At 50.1% G+C, this 16,791-nt stretch overlaps 1 protein-coding gene across 3 annotated transcripts in view; it reads left to right on the top strand.

Moving 5' to 3' along the window:
* Nucleotides 1-16,791, top strand: part of LOC132394443 (class I histocompatibility antigen, F10 alpha chain-like) — a 32,439-nt gene that overhangs the window by 9,970 nt on the left and 5,678 nt on the right. The window lies entirely within an intron of this gene.

The following is a 16,791-nucleotide window of genomic DNA, read 5'->3' on the forward strand; positions in this document are numbered from 1 at the left end:
CTTTCACTAATCTGTTAGTAAAATGAGTTCCCCTGTCACTATTAATGCACAGTGGAATCCCAATTCTTGGTAGGATTTCCTTCATTGGGGCATTCACTACTGTGCTGGCATCATCCTTCCTGCCCGGGAATGCCTCCACCCACTGAGAGAACATCTCTCTTACCACCAATAGAGCAGCGGCCCTGGCTGAGGCGGATACTGGTTGCCAGCAGTACAATACTGCAGTATCATGACAACCATCCACTCTTCCTTCCAGTGAGCTTTAACATCTGCGGGAGATCCACATAAATGGCATCAGATCGACAGTACAAGGTCGCACCTAACTTACAATCCCTTATCTCACGCAAGTTACATGTTCCAACATAGGGCCAATCTCCTTGTGACCACCCGTACAGGTCACTACTAAACGTTACCCCGTATCGATCATCCCGTTTCACGTATTACTGTATCGGCCGGCGATCCGGGCGGTACCAGGGTCCCCAATTAATTTTCGATGCTCTCTTACCTTCTCGAGTGCTTCTCCATCTTTTTACCGACTCTCAAGGTTCCTTCATCAGCAGGACCAGCATTACCTGATCGACCGCTGCCGTTCCCATCCTTCTTGCCTTTTTCTCTTCTTCCTGTCAGCAGAGTGGTTTAATTTTCATGTCCCCCAAACCCCAGTTTCCCTTTGAGTTCTCACCGGTTCACGTGATCCCTTCCCGAGCAGTGGGAGTCGAGTCGCTGCGTTCTTTATGATTTCTTCCAATTTCACCCCCTATCTTTTCCCAGTTCCCCAGGAACTGAGTGTCCGGACGGAGATAAGTAATCCCGGAGTTGTCTCTACACTGGACGGCCTCGGAATGCCTTACTCCCAGAGTTCGGTCCCTCGAGCTGTAATCACTCCTGCCAAATCTCTCACTTCTTACAAATCTACTCAATTGCCAGATTGTGAATGTTTGGTCCCGGCTCTCCCTTTTACCGTTGGATCAGCCGGGACTTTCCCCCAGACACAAGAGTCGCAGCTGCCTTGTGCACGTTAGGATCGCGACCATCAATCGCTTTCCTTTTCTACAGGGGTTTTCCCAGCTGTCCCCCCGCTCGTATCTCATTAACGCTGGGATCCTGCCGACTTGCGCCAGATGGTCGTGGAAATTTGACCTTCGGAGGGTGAAAGGAATGCTCGACTCCAGAGTCTGGTTTCGGGACCTTTATTTTACTTGGGATCAAGGAGAGAGAGAGAGAGAGAGAGAGAGAGAGAGAGAGAGAGAGAGAGAGAGAGAGAGAGAGAGCTGGTCTCCACCAGCACCCGACTGTACTCACCTGTTACAATTGTGTCCTTTCATACTGTTCAGCATAGCAACAGCAGACTTATTATAATACGTCCAATCATTGTATAGAAATATTATCACTCTGTCAATATGTTACCATTCACTAAAGAAAACAGGGAAAAGTGAAGTTACAAGTTAAACTACCTCGCAGAGCTCAGTACATTAGCTGTTGTTTCTCTGGTTGCAGCAGATTTGACTCGTACCTTATCCCGCAAGAGCTTGCACGTAATGTTCTGTATTTGCACAGGAGGGTCTTTGCTTTGCTGTCTCCTCGACCCTTGTCACGTAGCTTATTAACCCTTTTCCTCCACATGGAGGGTAACTGTAGGGATTGTGGAGGGGGTGGTGACTGCGGGGGGGGGGGGTGGGTTATTGTGGGGTGATGGAGTAACTGGGGATTGTTGTGAAGGCAGAGGTAACTGGGGATTGTGGGGGGACTGGGTAACTGGTGATTGTGGGGAAGGCACCGTAAATTCCGGTGTATAAGCCGACCCCTTTTGAAGTGGATTTTGATTTAACCAGAAAAAAGTGACAAGATCTCACATGCCAGTACTCAGCTTTGCCGGATCCGGAACCTGGAAATTTTGTGAACCAGTACCTGCTAAGAAAATAGGCCCACACATTGTAGAGCATTATAAGTGAATTCTTAATAAATAAATCAAGCAGGGAAGTTTTGGATTTGGTCTCCAATGGTAAAAAATCCTTAGAAATGTAACCCCCGTGAAACCATTTAGCGCCCACCGTAATCTCGTTAAAACGTAACACGGGGTGGCGGGATCAGGACGTGTACTCAGTATTGAGTTTGCGACCACCACATACAAAAGATTAAAACGAATGGGATATGATGCTGGCTTCAAGCTGAAGGTTGTTGATTTTGCTAAAGGAATGAATAACCCTGCAGCTGCTAAGAAGTTTAGGGTAAAAGAGAAGCAAGTGAGAGAGTGGAGAAAGGCAGAGGACACGCTGAGGGAAATGCCAAAGGTAAAATGTGCAAACCGCAGGAAATCATGCCAGCGGCCAGAACTGGAAGAAAAAGTTGTAGAGTGTGTGAATCACCAGCGATCGTCTGGATACGTTGTTACCAGACAAATGATTCGAGTTCAAGCGTTGAAATGGGGCGAAAAACACCGTGAGGTCAGCAAAAATTTCAAAGCTACACGAAGGTGGTGCACCCGATTTACGAATAGACGTGATCTTGTGTTGAGACAAAAAACAAAGCTTGCTCAGAAGTTGCCGAACGACCTTGAGAATAAGATTATGGCCTTCCAATCGTTTGTAATCAAGCATCGAAAGGCGCTTTCTTACCCGCTCTCACTGATTGGTAACATGGACGAGGCACCAACGTTCTTTGATTTTGCTGGCAACCGCACTGTCAATCGGACGGAAAAGTCGCTACCTGTCTGGGACATGTTCAAAGTGCACTTGTCAGGTGAGACAAAATCAGCACTGAGCGCTGAAAATGCGGACATTGCCGTCATCCCCGGTGGTGTGACATCCATGCTCCAGCCACTAGATGTGAGTTTAAACAAACCGTTCAAAGAATTCATGAGTCGACAGTGAAGCTGCAAATGACGAAGTGGAAGCAGAAATTGACAATCATATGATATGGTGACTGCGGAAGAATGGGACACGATTTCCTTCCGTGTATTCGTCTTTCCAAAGTTGGCATCCTCTGTATAAGCCGACCCCCTAATTTTAGGACCAAAATTTAGGGCCAAATTCTCGGCTTATACATCGGAATTTACAGTAGAAATTATCTCACAGGAGTTAGCATGTACTGTTCCCTATGTGCACACGAGGGATTTTGCTTTGCCTCCACAAATCCCTCGTTGCTGACCTTCTAGCTCAACACTCATATCGTTTACCCTGTTCACATTCGTATTCTCTCATTGAGTCTCTCTCTAGGGGGGGCCTCATAACCCTCAGGAAAGGGGTGCAATTTCAGAAATTCCTCCTCCTCATAGCTATCACTACTGTCCTCTTCCTCCTCCCCTTCTCTAGAGGTACCAGGCCTTCCCATTGGTCTTGGTACATACATGGGGGCCAGAGTCATTGGGATCTACCCTCGGGAGGGCAGTAGGGCACAGAGGAATCTTGTGGCCAGTAAACAAATTACCACAGTTACAAATATTGTCCCATAATGTACCAGCGTCCCCCACCAATTTCCAAGCGACCACCACTCTCCCCCAGATTGGGTATAGTCGTGGATATAGTTTCTCAACTTTCTCAAATCGCTCCGTTTTGGAGATTGCCCTCTTCTTGTTTCTGCTTTCACCCTTTTCCCAGTGTGGGTGGTCTGTTAAAGAGGGGTACTTCCTAACCGGGGGTACTGCAAACCCAGGGTACCAGTCATTCTTTAGCCAGGGGTAAACTTGCTCTCCACAGATCTAAAAGGTGTTGTTTGGCAGAGGTGGGGAGTGGGGAAGGTAGTACTACTGTGGCCGGTCCAATTACTCTTCTTTTCTCCGTTCACTTACTCCATCCTGTCTTCCACAGTCCATTCTCCTTACACCAACAGGCGTCTCCTCTCTGTCTTATATACTACCATCCAAGAGTCTGAAATGTCAAGGTAACATGGGAAATAGGGTCCATTTAGCAGACCGGTTAGCCCCCTCAGTTCCATTCCCCATTCCCCTGTGCCATCTCTGCCTCGCCAGCAATGTGTCCATCCTCTGGGCCGTTGTAGGTGGTACCACTGGGGGTAAAATTGTTCCCCACGACATGGGGCCTGCTCCTCCCATCCAAATCCTATAAGTCCCCTCCTCTTTTTTTGGTGAGGGGTATAGACACAAAGGGCATCTTCCGTCCTCCTCCGGTGTGTGCTGGTATCACCATACAGACCCAACAGCTTGTGTGGGTGGTGCTATTCACATAATCATACGCCAACTGGAGGAAGGTATTCTTGGATTCAACTCCGATTCCTCTGATTACAGTGGTTAATAGTCCAGTTATTAACAGTGAGTGGGACCACAAGGTGGTGTGGCTCCTTTCACTCGACTCGGCAGCTGAACAGGTGCTGTTCACTCCAGTTCACTCAGGTCTGTTGTTCCTCTCCTTTCTCGTAGTGCCGTTTGCACCGAGGGGCGTGAATCCAGTCGGGTTTTCCTTCTCCCTTCACTGCGGTCCGAGTGACCAACCGGACTGATAGGGTCCTCTCCACCTCGGAGAGAAAGATCCTTTTGTCACAGTTCGAACATATACCCAATCTGCTGGTTTGAAGAGGTGCACATTTCCTTCAGTCGGGAGTCTGGGCATCCCTCACTTGGCCAGGAAGCTTTTCCACCTGGGGACACAGTGCTTGTGCATATCTTAGGGTTTTTCATCATTCCAGATCAAAGCCACTCTCTCCGGTGTCATCGGGAGCTTCAGCCCCGTTGTCATTGGTCTACTCATGAATATTTTGTGTGGGGTGAACCCCGTAATCCTATTCTTCTGGTTTTGCAAGCATCCATTACTGGAGGCAAATCCTCTGACAGTTTAAGATCATTCTGCTGACACACCTAGCCTGGTACATTTCTTATTTCTCCGTTTACCCTTTCCATCATTCCCGAGGATTGGGATTGATAGGGAATGTGTAACTTCCACTGAAATCCCAGGGCGACTTTCAGCCCTTGCACTAATCTGTTAGTAAAATGAGTTCCCCTGTCACTATTAATGCAGAATGGAATCCCAAATCTTGGTAGGATTTCCTTCATTAGGGCATTCACTACTGTGCTGGCATCATCCTTCCTGCCCGGGAATGCCTCCACCCACTGAGAGAACATCTCTCTTACCCCCAATATATACTTGTGGCCTTTCTGCACTGAGATACGCACAAAGTCTATCTGTAAGTTTCCAAACGGCATTTCTGTCTGGGACAAATGATCATAGTTTGCTGGAGTCTTCCCTTTACTGTTCTGCTGACCGTGCATGTCCGTGCGACCCTCTCGACTGTGACAGTTATCCCAGGGGCTTACCATTGCTGACGAGTCGCACGGTGCGTCCCTTCCTTGCCCATGTGAGTCTGGCCATGGGGCGAGCAAGCCGGGGTGAAAACAAGCTTTGGGGGCAAACAACACGCCCACCAGGGTGGCAGCTTCTGTCCACGCGCACTTTTCTTGTGGTGTGGCAAGATCTTGGGCTTGTTGCAATCTGTCGATCCTGATGGCAGTGAGGAGCTGTCCCTCCCCTGTTGCCACCCAGGGGGGTGTGGGGGGGGCTGTAATATCGGCTGCTGCTGGAGCACCACCTACTTCACTGTTGTGTCAGTGAAATGATTCCCTTTGGAGACCTCGTCTCCTGCCGAGGTCTGTGCCTCACATTTAATGATGGCTCAGGCTGCGGCAACTGGATGGCCTCCAACAAGTTAATAACCAGTTGAGAATGTTTGATAGGTTTTCCAAAGGAGGTATTGAATCCTCTGTTCTTCCAGAGCTGTCCAGAATCATGGGCTACTCTCAGCTATAACAGGAATCAGTGTCAATGTTCACAGTCTGGCCTGAGGCCGAGTGGTTCTGCTCCCTGTGTGGACGTTCCGTTTGGCAGGGCGTCAAGCCTCTACAATCTCATTGGCAAAATGCTGTGTGGCGGCAGAATTGAGGAGCAGGGTCACGGCACGGGGTACCAACACAACACAGGGGGGATCAAGCACTCTGGGGATGGGTTTTTCAATCATCACGGGTGGGGCTGCCACCACTCGGAGGAAGGAGGGCACTCCCCTCACTACGGCAGGTAGGAAGGCGGAGTAATAGGCTGCTGGTCGCTTGCCACCCCGGTATTTTTGGCATTTTACTCCGGTAGCAAGTCCTTCCTTCTTGTTAAAGTACAGCAGGAAAGGCTTCTCAGAGTCAGGTAGGCCCAGGGCTGGCGCCTCACGAAGGGCATCTTTCCGTGTATCCCTGGGGCAATCGGGACCATTTACACTGCAGGTTCTTGTAGGTGAAAGTGAATAGGTACTGGCTGTCAGCATGTAGAGGTATAGAAAAATCCAGAACGTAAGTCTATGACAGTGAAGGTACTGGCGGAGGTGCGTGTAGAAGTGAGGATGATGTTGGTATTGGGGATCAGTGGGGCAATGGGGATAACGATCTAATTGGGTCCTGCACGAATCGCCATTCGTTCTCCCTCCCTGGTTTCAGAATCAGAAGGGTGTAACATCTGTAGCAGGTGTTACAGGCACAATGCCTTCCTCTGCCTGAGCTGTCAGGCAATATTGTTTCACGCAGGGCAGGAGGGATCCCTTCTTGAGGGTCACCTGTTGTTCTGGAGCCGTGCGCACCAGACCGACGTGGTTCTCATGTAGGGCCCACAGTCCCGTGTTAACGCCGGCGAGAGCTTTCAGGTAGAGCAGCGGCCCTGGCTGAGGCGGACACTGTCGCTGGAATAATGCATTTAACAGTAATCCTTCCTGTCTGCCTGTCAAAGATCTCGATGGTGAGCGTAATCGCTCCCGGGATTAGAACAGAGATTGTATGGACTGGGTGTGAAATTTGTGACAGACGGTGCACCGTAGGTCCAATGTGCTTTGGTTTAGCGGTGGGGGGAGCTTACAGCCACTGTGATGTGGAGTCCACAGGACCCCTGTGAGAGAGCCCCTCTGTTTTCCATCTGTCTCACTGTTGTTTAGTTCTACTGCTACTCCCAGCCCTTCGGTGCTGAGGAACAGAAAGGGCCCAGTACTCAAGGTCCCCGTGCCTCCCACACAGGGGGGCTGCCAGCTCATCGTAGGTGGGATCTGTGCCCTGCCTGGAGAAAGCGGTGCAGTGAAGCACCTTGCTTTCCTGTCTGGTTTCGAGGAGGTGTTGCAAATACTGTCCTTGCAAGTCAGGGGAATCCCTCAGTGCTGTACACGGTGTTTGTACGAGCGGGGAGAAAGGGTTGCAACCCGGTTGCCAGCAGTACAATACTGCAGTATCATGACAACCATCCACTCTTCCTTCCAGTGAGCTTTAACATCTGCGGGAGATCCACATAAATGGCATCAGATCGACAGTACAAGGTCGCACCTAACTTACAGAGAGTCTGTCTGCCTAACAAGGGGAGGGGACGGGACGGGTGTTAGTGAGGGAGGGGTCGAGAGGGGTTCCGTTATCAGTAAACTGGCTATCTTGATGGTGATAATCAACTGTCCGTTAGCTTGCACGTCCGCGGAGGGGACACAGAAGACAGAGCAGCTCCATTTCAATCAGACAAGCCACCTCACTATTTTTACAGCCCTCATGGGCTCTGCTCTCACACTTCTGGATAGTCTGATAGCTGCTGCCTGCACCACCGGTTCTCCGGCCACCCCTATTGCTGAGGCAAGGGGTGAGTGAAAGGGAAAGTGGGCGACTGTCGATTCTCTGAAGCTCGGGGAGGGGGACGGCATGGGGGGGGGTACAGACAGTTTCGGGTCGACTGTGTAACGTCTCATTGCCTCATTACCGAGCACCGTGTCATCCTGTCCCCAGTCTCCAGGGGTGAGTATATGGCATCTGCACATTCTCCTCATCCCGGGGAGGTGTGAGTATATAGTATCTGCACATCCCCCAGGGAGGGGCGAGTAAACAGCATCTGGACCAACCAATTGTGGAAGGTGTCTTTAAGGGGTCAGGCGCCTCTGTGACCATGGCACCTACTTCGGTTGGGGTCCAGGGTTTAATACAGGGACGTCACCCATCATGATTTTGGGGCCTGAATTGTGGGGTTTGGCCCCTCCTTTTCTTTTTTCTCTCTTCGTCCCCGTGTTTGCTGTCGAGTCACGCGGCCTCCCACAGAACCTGTAGTGCTGTTCACTTTGGCCTCGTCTCCGGCAGCCCTCGCGCCTCCTGGAGCCGTCGCGGCCCTGTCCTCATAGGGAGGGACTGATGCTGTGACAGGGGGCCTGGCTGCATTCGCCTCTGGCCTCACCCACAGACGGTGGTCATCTGTGTCCCCTCCGGGGAACACTCGGGGCTGACCGGAGATACTGTCCCAGTGGCGGTTGGGAGGCCGGGGGATTATTCTTATGCGGTCATTTATCTTTCCCAGGGGACCAGAGTCTCCTCCCATTTTATCCCAATTCGGATCCCATCTCCCATTTCCACAGTCTCTTTCCAATCTCTTATCTTACGCAAGTTACACATTCCAACATGGGACCAATCTTCTTGCGACCAACCGTACAGGTCACTACTAAACGTTACCCCGTATCGATCATCCCGTTTCACGTATTACTGTATCGGCCGGCGATCCGGGCGGTACCAGGGTCCCCAATTAATTTTCGATGCTCTCTTACCTTCTCGAGTGCTTCTCCATCTTTTTACTTACTCTCAAGGTTCCTTCATCAGCAGGACCAGCATTACCTGATCGACCGCTGCCGTACCCCATCCTTCTTGCCTTTTTCTCTTCTTCCTGTCAGCAGAGCGTTTTAATTTTCACGTCCCCCAAACCCCAGTTTCCCTTTGAGCTCTCATCGGTTCATGTGATCCCTTCCCGAGCAGTGGGAGTCGAGTCGCTGCATTCTTTATGATTTCTTCCAATTTCACCCCCTATCTTTTCCCAGTTCCCCAGGAACTGAGTCTCCGGACAGAGATAAGTAATCCCGGAGATGTCTCTACACTGGACGGCCTCGGAATGCCTTACTCCCAGAGTTCGGTCCCTCGAGCTGTAATCACTCCTGCCAAATCTCTCACTTACAAATCTACTCAATTGCCAGATTGTGAATGTTTGGTCCCGGCTCTCCATTTTACCATTGGATCAGCCGGGACTTTCCCCCAGACACAAGAGTCGCAGCTGCCTTGTGCACGTTAGGATAGCGACCATCAATCGCTTTCCTTTTCTACAGGGGTTTTCCCAGCTGTCCCCCCGTTCGTATCTCATTAACGCTGGGATCCTGCCGACTTGCGCCAGATGGTCGTGGAAATTTGACCTTCGGAGGGTGAAAGGAATGCTCGACTCCAGAGTCTGGTTTCGGGACCTTTATTTTACTTGGGATCAAGGAGAGAGAGAGAGAGAGAGAGAGAGCTGGTCTCCACCAGCACCCGACTGTACTCACCTGTTACAATTGTGTCCTTTCATACTGTTCAGCATAGCAACAGCAGACTTATTATAATACGTCCAATCATTGTATAGAAATATTATCACTCTGTCAATGTGTTACCATTCACTAAAGAAAACAGGGAAAAGTGAAGTTACAAGTTAAACTACCTTGCAGAGCTCAGTACATTAGCTGTTGTTTCTCTGGTTGCAGCAGATTTGACTCGTACCTTATCCCGCAAGAGCTTGCACGTAATGTTCTGTATTTGCACAGGAGGGTCTTTGCTTTGCTGTCTCCTTGACCCTTGTCACGTAGCTTATTAACCCTTTTCTTCCACATGGAGGTTAACTGTAGGGATTGTGGAGGGGGTGGTGTCTGCGGGGGGGGGTGTGGGTTATTGTGGGGTGATGGAGTAACTGGGGATTGTTGTGAAGGCAGAGGTAACTGGGGATTGTGGGGGGACTGGGTAACTGGTGATTGTGGGGAAGGCACCGTAAATTCAGGTGTATAAGCCGACCCCTTTTGAAGTGGATTTTGATATAACCAGAAAAAAATGATCGGGAACCTGGAAATTTTGTGAACCAGTACCCGCTAAGAAAATAAGCCCACACATTGTAGAGCATTATAAGTGAATTCTTAATAAATAAATCAAGCAGGGAAGTTTTGGATTTGGTCTCCAATGGTAAAACATCCTTAGAAATGTAACCCCCGTGAAACCATTTAGCGCCCACCATAATCTCGTTAAAACGTAACACGGGGTGGCGGGATCAGGACGTGTACTCAGTATTGAGTTTGCGACCACCACATACAAAAGATTAAAATGAATGGGATATGATGCTGGCTTCAAGCTGAAGGTTGTTGATTTTGCTAAAGGAATGAATAACCCTGCAGCTGCTAAGAAGTTTAGGGTAAAAGAGAAGCAAGTGAGAGAGTGGAGAAAGGCAGAGGACACGCTGAGGGAAATGCCAAAGGTAAAATGTGCAAACCGCAGGAAATCATGCCAGCGGCCAGAACTGGAAGAAAAAGTTGTAGAGTGGGTGAATCACCAGCGATCGTCTGGATACGTTGTTACCAGACAAATGATTCGAGTTCAAGCGTTGAAATGGGGCGAAAAACACCGTGAGGTCAGCGAAAATTTCAAAGCTATTCAAGGTGGTGCAGCCGATTTACGAATAGACGTGATCTTGTGTTGAGACAAAAAACAAAGCTTGCTCAGAAGTTGCCGAACGGCCTTGAGAATAAGATTATGGCCTTCCAATCGTTTGTAATCCAGCATCGAAAGGCGCTTTCTTACCCGCTCTCACTGATTGGTAACATGGACGAGGCACCAACGTTCTTTGATTTTGCTGGCAACCGCACTGTCAATCGGACGGAAAAGTCGCTACCTGTCTGGGACATGTTCAAAGTGCACTTGTGAGGTGAGACAAAATCAGCATTGAGAGCTGAAAATGCGGACATTGCCGTCATCCCCGGTGGTGTGACATCCATGCTCCAGCCACTAGATGTGAGTTTAAACAAACCGTTGAAAGAATTCATGCGTCGACAGTGAAGCTGCAAATGACGAAGTGGAAGCAGAAATTGACAATCATATGATATGGTGACTGCGGAAGAATGGGACACAATTTCCTTCGTGTATTCGTCTTTCCAAAGTTGGCATCCTCTGTAAAAGCCGACCCCCTAATTTTAGGACCAAAATGTAGGGCCAAATTCTCGGCTTATACATCGGAATTTACAGTAGAAATTATCTCACAGGAGTTAGCATGTACAGTTCCCTATGTGCACACGTGGGATTTTGCTTTGCCTCCACAAATCCCTCGTTGTTGACCTTCTAGCTCAACACTCATATCGTTTACCCTGTTCACATTCGTATTCTCTCATTGAGTCTCTCTCTAGGGGGGGCCTCATAACCCTCAGGAAAGGGGTGCAATTTCAGACATTCCTCCTCCTCATTGCTATCACTACTGTCCTCTTCCTCCTCCCCTTCCCTAGAGGTACCAGGCCTTCCTGTTGGTCTTCGTACATACATGGGGGCCAGAGTCATTGGGTTCTACCCTCGGGAGGGTAGTAGGGCACAGAGGAATCTCGTGGCCAGTAAACAAATTACCACAGTTACAAATATTGTCCCATAATGTACCAGCGTCCCCCACCAATTTCCCAGCGGCCACCACTCTCCCCCAGGTTGGGTATAGTCGTGGATATAGTTTCTCAACTTTCTCAAATCGCTCCGTTTTGGAGATTGCCCTCTTCTTGTTTCTGCTTTCACCCTTTTCCCAGTGTGGGTGGTCTGTTAAAGAGGGGTACTTCCTAACCGGGGGTACTGCAAACCCAGGGTACCAGTCATTCTTTAGCCAGGGGTAAACTTGCTCTCCACAGATCTAAAAGGTGTTGTTTGGCAGAGGTGGGGAGTGGGGAAGGTAGTACTATTGTGGCCGGTCCAATTACTCTTCTTTTCTCCGTTCACTTACTCCATCCTGCCTTCCACAGCCCATTCTCCTTACAGCAACAGGCGTCTCCTCTCTGTCTATATACTACCATCCAAGAGTCTAAATGTCAGGGTAACATGGGAAATAGGGTCCATTTAGCAGACCGGTTAGCCCCCTGCATCCCATTCCCCAGTGCCATCTCTGTCTAGCCAGCAATGTGTCCATCCTCTGGGCCGTTGTAGGTGGTACCACTGGGGGTAAAATTGTTCCCCACGACATGGGGCCTGCTCCTCCCATCCAAATCCTATAAGTCCCCTCCTCTTTTTTTTGGTGAGGGGTATAGACACAAAGGGCATCTTCCGTCCTCCTCCGGTGTGTGCTGGTATCACCATACAGACCCAACAGCTTGTGTGGGTGGTGCTATTCACATAATCATACGCCAACTGGAGGAAGGTATTCTTGGATTCAACTCCGATTCCTCTGATTACAGTGGTTAATAGTCCAGTTATTAACAGTGAGTGGGACCACAAGGTGGTGTGGCTCCTTTCACTCGACTCGGCAGCTGAACAGGTGCTGTTCACTCCAGTTCACTCAGGTCTGTTGTCCCTCTCCTTTCTCGTAGTGCCATTTGCACCGAGGGGCGTGAATCCAGTCGGGTTTTCCTTCTCCCTTCACTGCGGTCCGAGTGACCAACCGGACTGATAGGGTCCTTTCCACTTAGGAGAGAAAGATCCTTTTGTCACAGTTCGAACATATACCCGATCCCCTGGTTTGAAGAGGTGCACATTTCCTTCGGTCGGGAGTCTGGGCATCCCTCACTTGGCCAGGAAGCTTTTCCACCTGGGGACACAGTGCTTGTGCATATTTTAGTGTTTTTCATCGTTCCAGATCAAAGCCACTCTCTCCGGTGTCATCGGGAGCTTCATTCCCGTTGTCATTGGTCTACCCATGAATATTTTGTCTCGGTGAATCCCATAATCCTATTCTTCCGGTTTTGCAAGCATCCATTACCAGAGGCAAATCCTCTGACAGTTTAAGATCATTCTGCTGACACAGCTAGCCTGGTGCATTTCTTATTTTGTCCGTTTACCCTTTCCATCATTCCCGAGGATTGGGATTGATAGGGAATGTGTAACTTCCACTGAAATCCCAGGGCAACTTTCAGCCCTTGCACTAATCTGTTAGTAAAATGAGTTCCCCTGTCACTATTAATGCAGAATGGAATCCCAAATCTTGGTAGGATTTCCTTCATTAGGGCATTCACTACTGTGCTGGCATCATCCTTCCTGCCTGGGAATGCCTCCACCCACTGAGAGAACATCTCTCTTACCCCAATATATACTTGTGGCCTTTCTGCACTGAGATACACACAAAGTCTATCTGTGAGTTTCCAAACGGCATTTCTGTCTGGGACAAATGATCATACTTTGCTGGAGTCTTCCCTTTACTGTTCTGTCGACATTTCAAGCATGTCCGTGCGACCCTCTCGTCTGTGACAGTTATCCCAGGGGCTTACCATTGCTGACGAGTCGCACAGTGCATCCCTCCCTTGCCCATGTGAGTCTGGCCATGGGGCGAGCAAGCCAGGGTGAAAACAAGCTTTGGGGGCAAACAACACGCCCACCAGGGTGACAGCTTCTGTCCACGCGCACTTGTGGTGTGGCAAGATCTTGGGCTTGTTGCAATCTGTCGATCCTGATGGCAGTGAGGAGCTGTCCCTCCCCTGTTGCCACCCAGGGGGTGTGGGGGGGGGCTGTAATATCGGCTGCTGCTGGAGCACCACCTGCTTCACTGTTGTGTCAGCGAAATGATTCCCTTTGGAGCCCTCGTCTCCTGCCGAGGTCTGTGCCTCACATTTAATGATGTCTCAGGCTGCGGCAACTGGATGGCCTCCAACAAGTTAATAACCAGTTGAAAATGTTTGATAGGTTTTCCAGAGGAGGTAATGAATCCTCTGTTCTTCCAGAGCTGTCCAGGATCATGGGCTACTCTCTCTAACAGGAATCAGTGTAAATGTTCACAGTCTGGCCTTGGGCCGAGTGGTTCTGCTCCCTGTGTGGACGTTCCGTTTGGCAGGGCGTCAGCCTCTGCAATCTCATCGGCAAAATGCTGTGTGGCGGCAGAATTGAGGGTCAGGGTCACGGCACGGGGTACCAACACAGCACAGGGGGGATCAAGCACTCTGGGGATGGGTTTTTCAATCATCACGGGTGGGGCTGCCACCGCTTGGAGGGAGGGGGGCACTCCCCTCACTACGGCAGGTAGGGAGGCGGAGTAATAGGCTGCTGGTCGCTTGCCACCCCGGTATTTTTGGCATTTTACTCCGGTAGCGAGTCCTCGCTTCTTGTTAATGTACAGCAGGAAAGGCTTCTCAGAGTCAGGTAGGCCCAGGGCTGGTGCCTCATGAAGGGCATCTTTCCGTGTATCTCTGGGGCAATCGGGACCAAGTACACTGCTGGTTCTTGTAGGAGAAAGCGGATAGATACTGGCTGCCAGCATGTATAGAAAAATCCAGAACGCAAGTCTATGACAGTGAAGGTACTGGTGGAGGTGCGTAAAGAAGTGAGGATGATGTTGGTATCGGGGAGCAGTGGGGCATTGGGGATAATGATCTTCTTGTTCTTGGGTCCTGCAAGAATCGCCATTCGTTCTGCCTTCCTGGTTTAGGAACGGGAAGGATGGGGGTGATGCAGCACCTCCTGTATCAGGTGTTACAGACACGATGCCCTCCTCTGCCTGAGCTGTCGGGCGATAATGCCGGCGAGAGCTTTCGAGTAGAGCAGAGGGTCTGGCTGGGATGGGCACTGTCACTGAAATAATGCCTTTAACATCACAGGTTTTAGAATAATCCTTCCTGTCTGCCTGTCAAAGATCTCGATGGTGAGCATAGTCGTGCCTGGGATTAGAACAGAGATTGTCTGGGCTGGGTGTGTAATTTGTGACTGACAGTGCACCGTAGGTTCAGTGCGCTTTGGTCTGGCCTCATGGCCACTGTGAGCTGGGGGTCGACAGGACCCCTGTGAGAGAGCCCCTCTGTTTTCCATCAGTCTCGCTGTTGGTTGTTTAGTTCTGATACCCCCAGCCCTTTGGGGCCTAAGAACAGAAGGGGCCCGGTTCTCGAGATCTCCCTGCCCCCAATGTCGGGGACTGCCTGCTCATCGTAGGTGGGATCTGCACCCTGCCTGTAGAATACATCAATTCCTCTGTGTCCGTCTCCAGGGGAGCACTCGGGGCCGACGGGAGATACTGTCCCAGTGGCGGTTGGGAGGTCAGGGGATTATACTTCTGCACTCATTTATCTTTCCTAGGGGGCCGGAGTCTCCTGGCTACCTCCACCCATTTATAAAAACAGCTGATCAAATAATCCATATCCCAATTCGGATCCCCATCTCTCATTTCCACAGTCTCTTTCCAATCCCTTATCTCACGCAAGTTAAATGTTCCGACATAGGGCCAATCTCCTTGGGACCACCTGTACAGGTCACTACTAAATGTTACCCCGTATCGATCATCCCGTTTCACGTATTACTGTATCGGCCGGCGATCCGGGCGGTACCAGGGTCCCCAATTAATTTTCGATGCTCTCTTACCTTCTCGAGTTCTTCTCCATCTTTTTACCGACTCTCAAAGTTCCTTCATCAGCAGGACCAGCATTACCTGATCGACCGCTGCCATTCCCCATCCTTCTTGCCTTTTTCTCTTCTTCCTGTCTGCAGAGCGGTTTAATTTTCACGTCCCCCAAACCCCAGTTTCCCTTTGAGCTTTCACCGGTTCACGTGATCCCTTCCCGAGCAGTGGGAGTCGAGTCGCTGCGTTCTTTATGATTTCTTCCAATTTCCCCCCCTATCTTTTCTCAGTCCCCCAGGAACTGAGTGTCCGGACGGAGATAAGTACTCCCGGAGTTGTCTCTGCACTGGACGGCCTCGGAATGCCTTACTCCCAGAGTTCGGTCCCTCGAGCCAATCACTCCTGCCAAATCTCTCACATCTTACACATCGACTCAATTGCCAGATTGTGAAAGTTTGGTCCCGGCTCTCCATTTTACCGTTGGAGCAGCCGGGACTGTCCCCCAGACACAAGAGTCGCAGCTGTCTTGTGCACGTTAGGATAGCGACCATCGATTGCTTTCTTTTTCTACAGGGGTTTTCCCAGCTGTCCCCCCGCTCGTATCTCATTAACGCTGGGATCCTGCCGACTTGCGCCAGATGGTCGTGGAAATTTGATCTTAGGTGAAAAGAATACTCGACTCCCAAGTCTCGTTTTGGGATCTTTATTTTACTTGGGACCAAGGAGAGAGAGAGAGAGAGAGAGAGAGAGCTGGTCTCCACCAGCACCAGACTCTGCTCTCCTTTTACAACAGTGTCCTTTTGAACAGTTCAATATAGCAACAGCAGACTTACTTACTATAATATATCCAATGGTTGTATAGGTACATTACCACTCACTAAGTATGTTACAGTTCAGTATAAAAAGCAGTTACAAGTTAAGCTACCTTGCAGAGCTCAGCACATTAGTTTGTGTTTCTGTCTTTGCAGCAGATTTGACTCGTACCTTATCTCACAAGAGTTAGCATGTAACGTTCTCTGTTTGCACACAGGCGTCTTTGCTTTGCTGTCTCCTAGTGGCTCTTTTCCTCCACATTGAGGGTATCTGTGGAGATTGTGCGGGGGGTGGGGTAGATTGTGGGGTGATGGGGTAACTGGGGATTGTGGGGTGATGGGGTAACTGGGGATTATGGGGGGTACAGGGTAACTGGGGGATGGGGTAACAGGTTTGTGGGGGTACAGGATAACGGGTTTGGGGTAGGGTAATGGGAGTGTGGGGGATGGGTGAAACTACAGAGGCACTGGGGATCGTGCAGGGTAGGGGTGACTGGGGATTGTGGGGTACAGGGGAACTGTGAGGTTTGTGGAGGAGTAATTGAGGATTGTGGGGAGACAGGGTATCTGTGGGTACTGGAGGGGGTTATCTGTGGGGATTGTTGGGACGGTGTAACTGGGGGGTACGGGGGATGGGGTAACTGGGGATTTGGGGGATATGGGGTAACTGGAGACTGTTGGGGGTGACGGGGTAACTGTGGGGATTG

The sequence above is a fragment of the Hypanus sabinus genome, chromosome 5 (genome assembly GCF_030144855.1).
Source record: "Hypanus sabinus isolate sHypSab1 chromosome 5, sHypSab1.hap1, whole genome shotgun sequence".
Classification (NCBI taxonomy): Eukaryota; Metazoa; Chordata; class Chondrichthyes; order Myliobatiformes; family Dasyatidae; genus Hypanus; species Hypanus sabinus.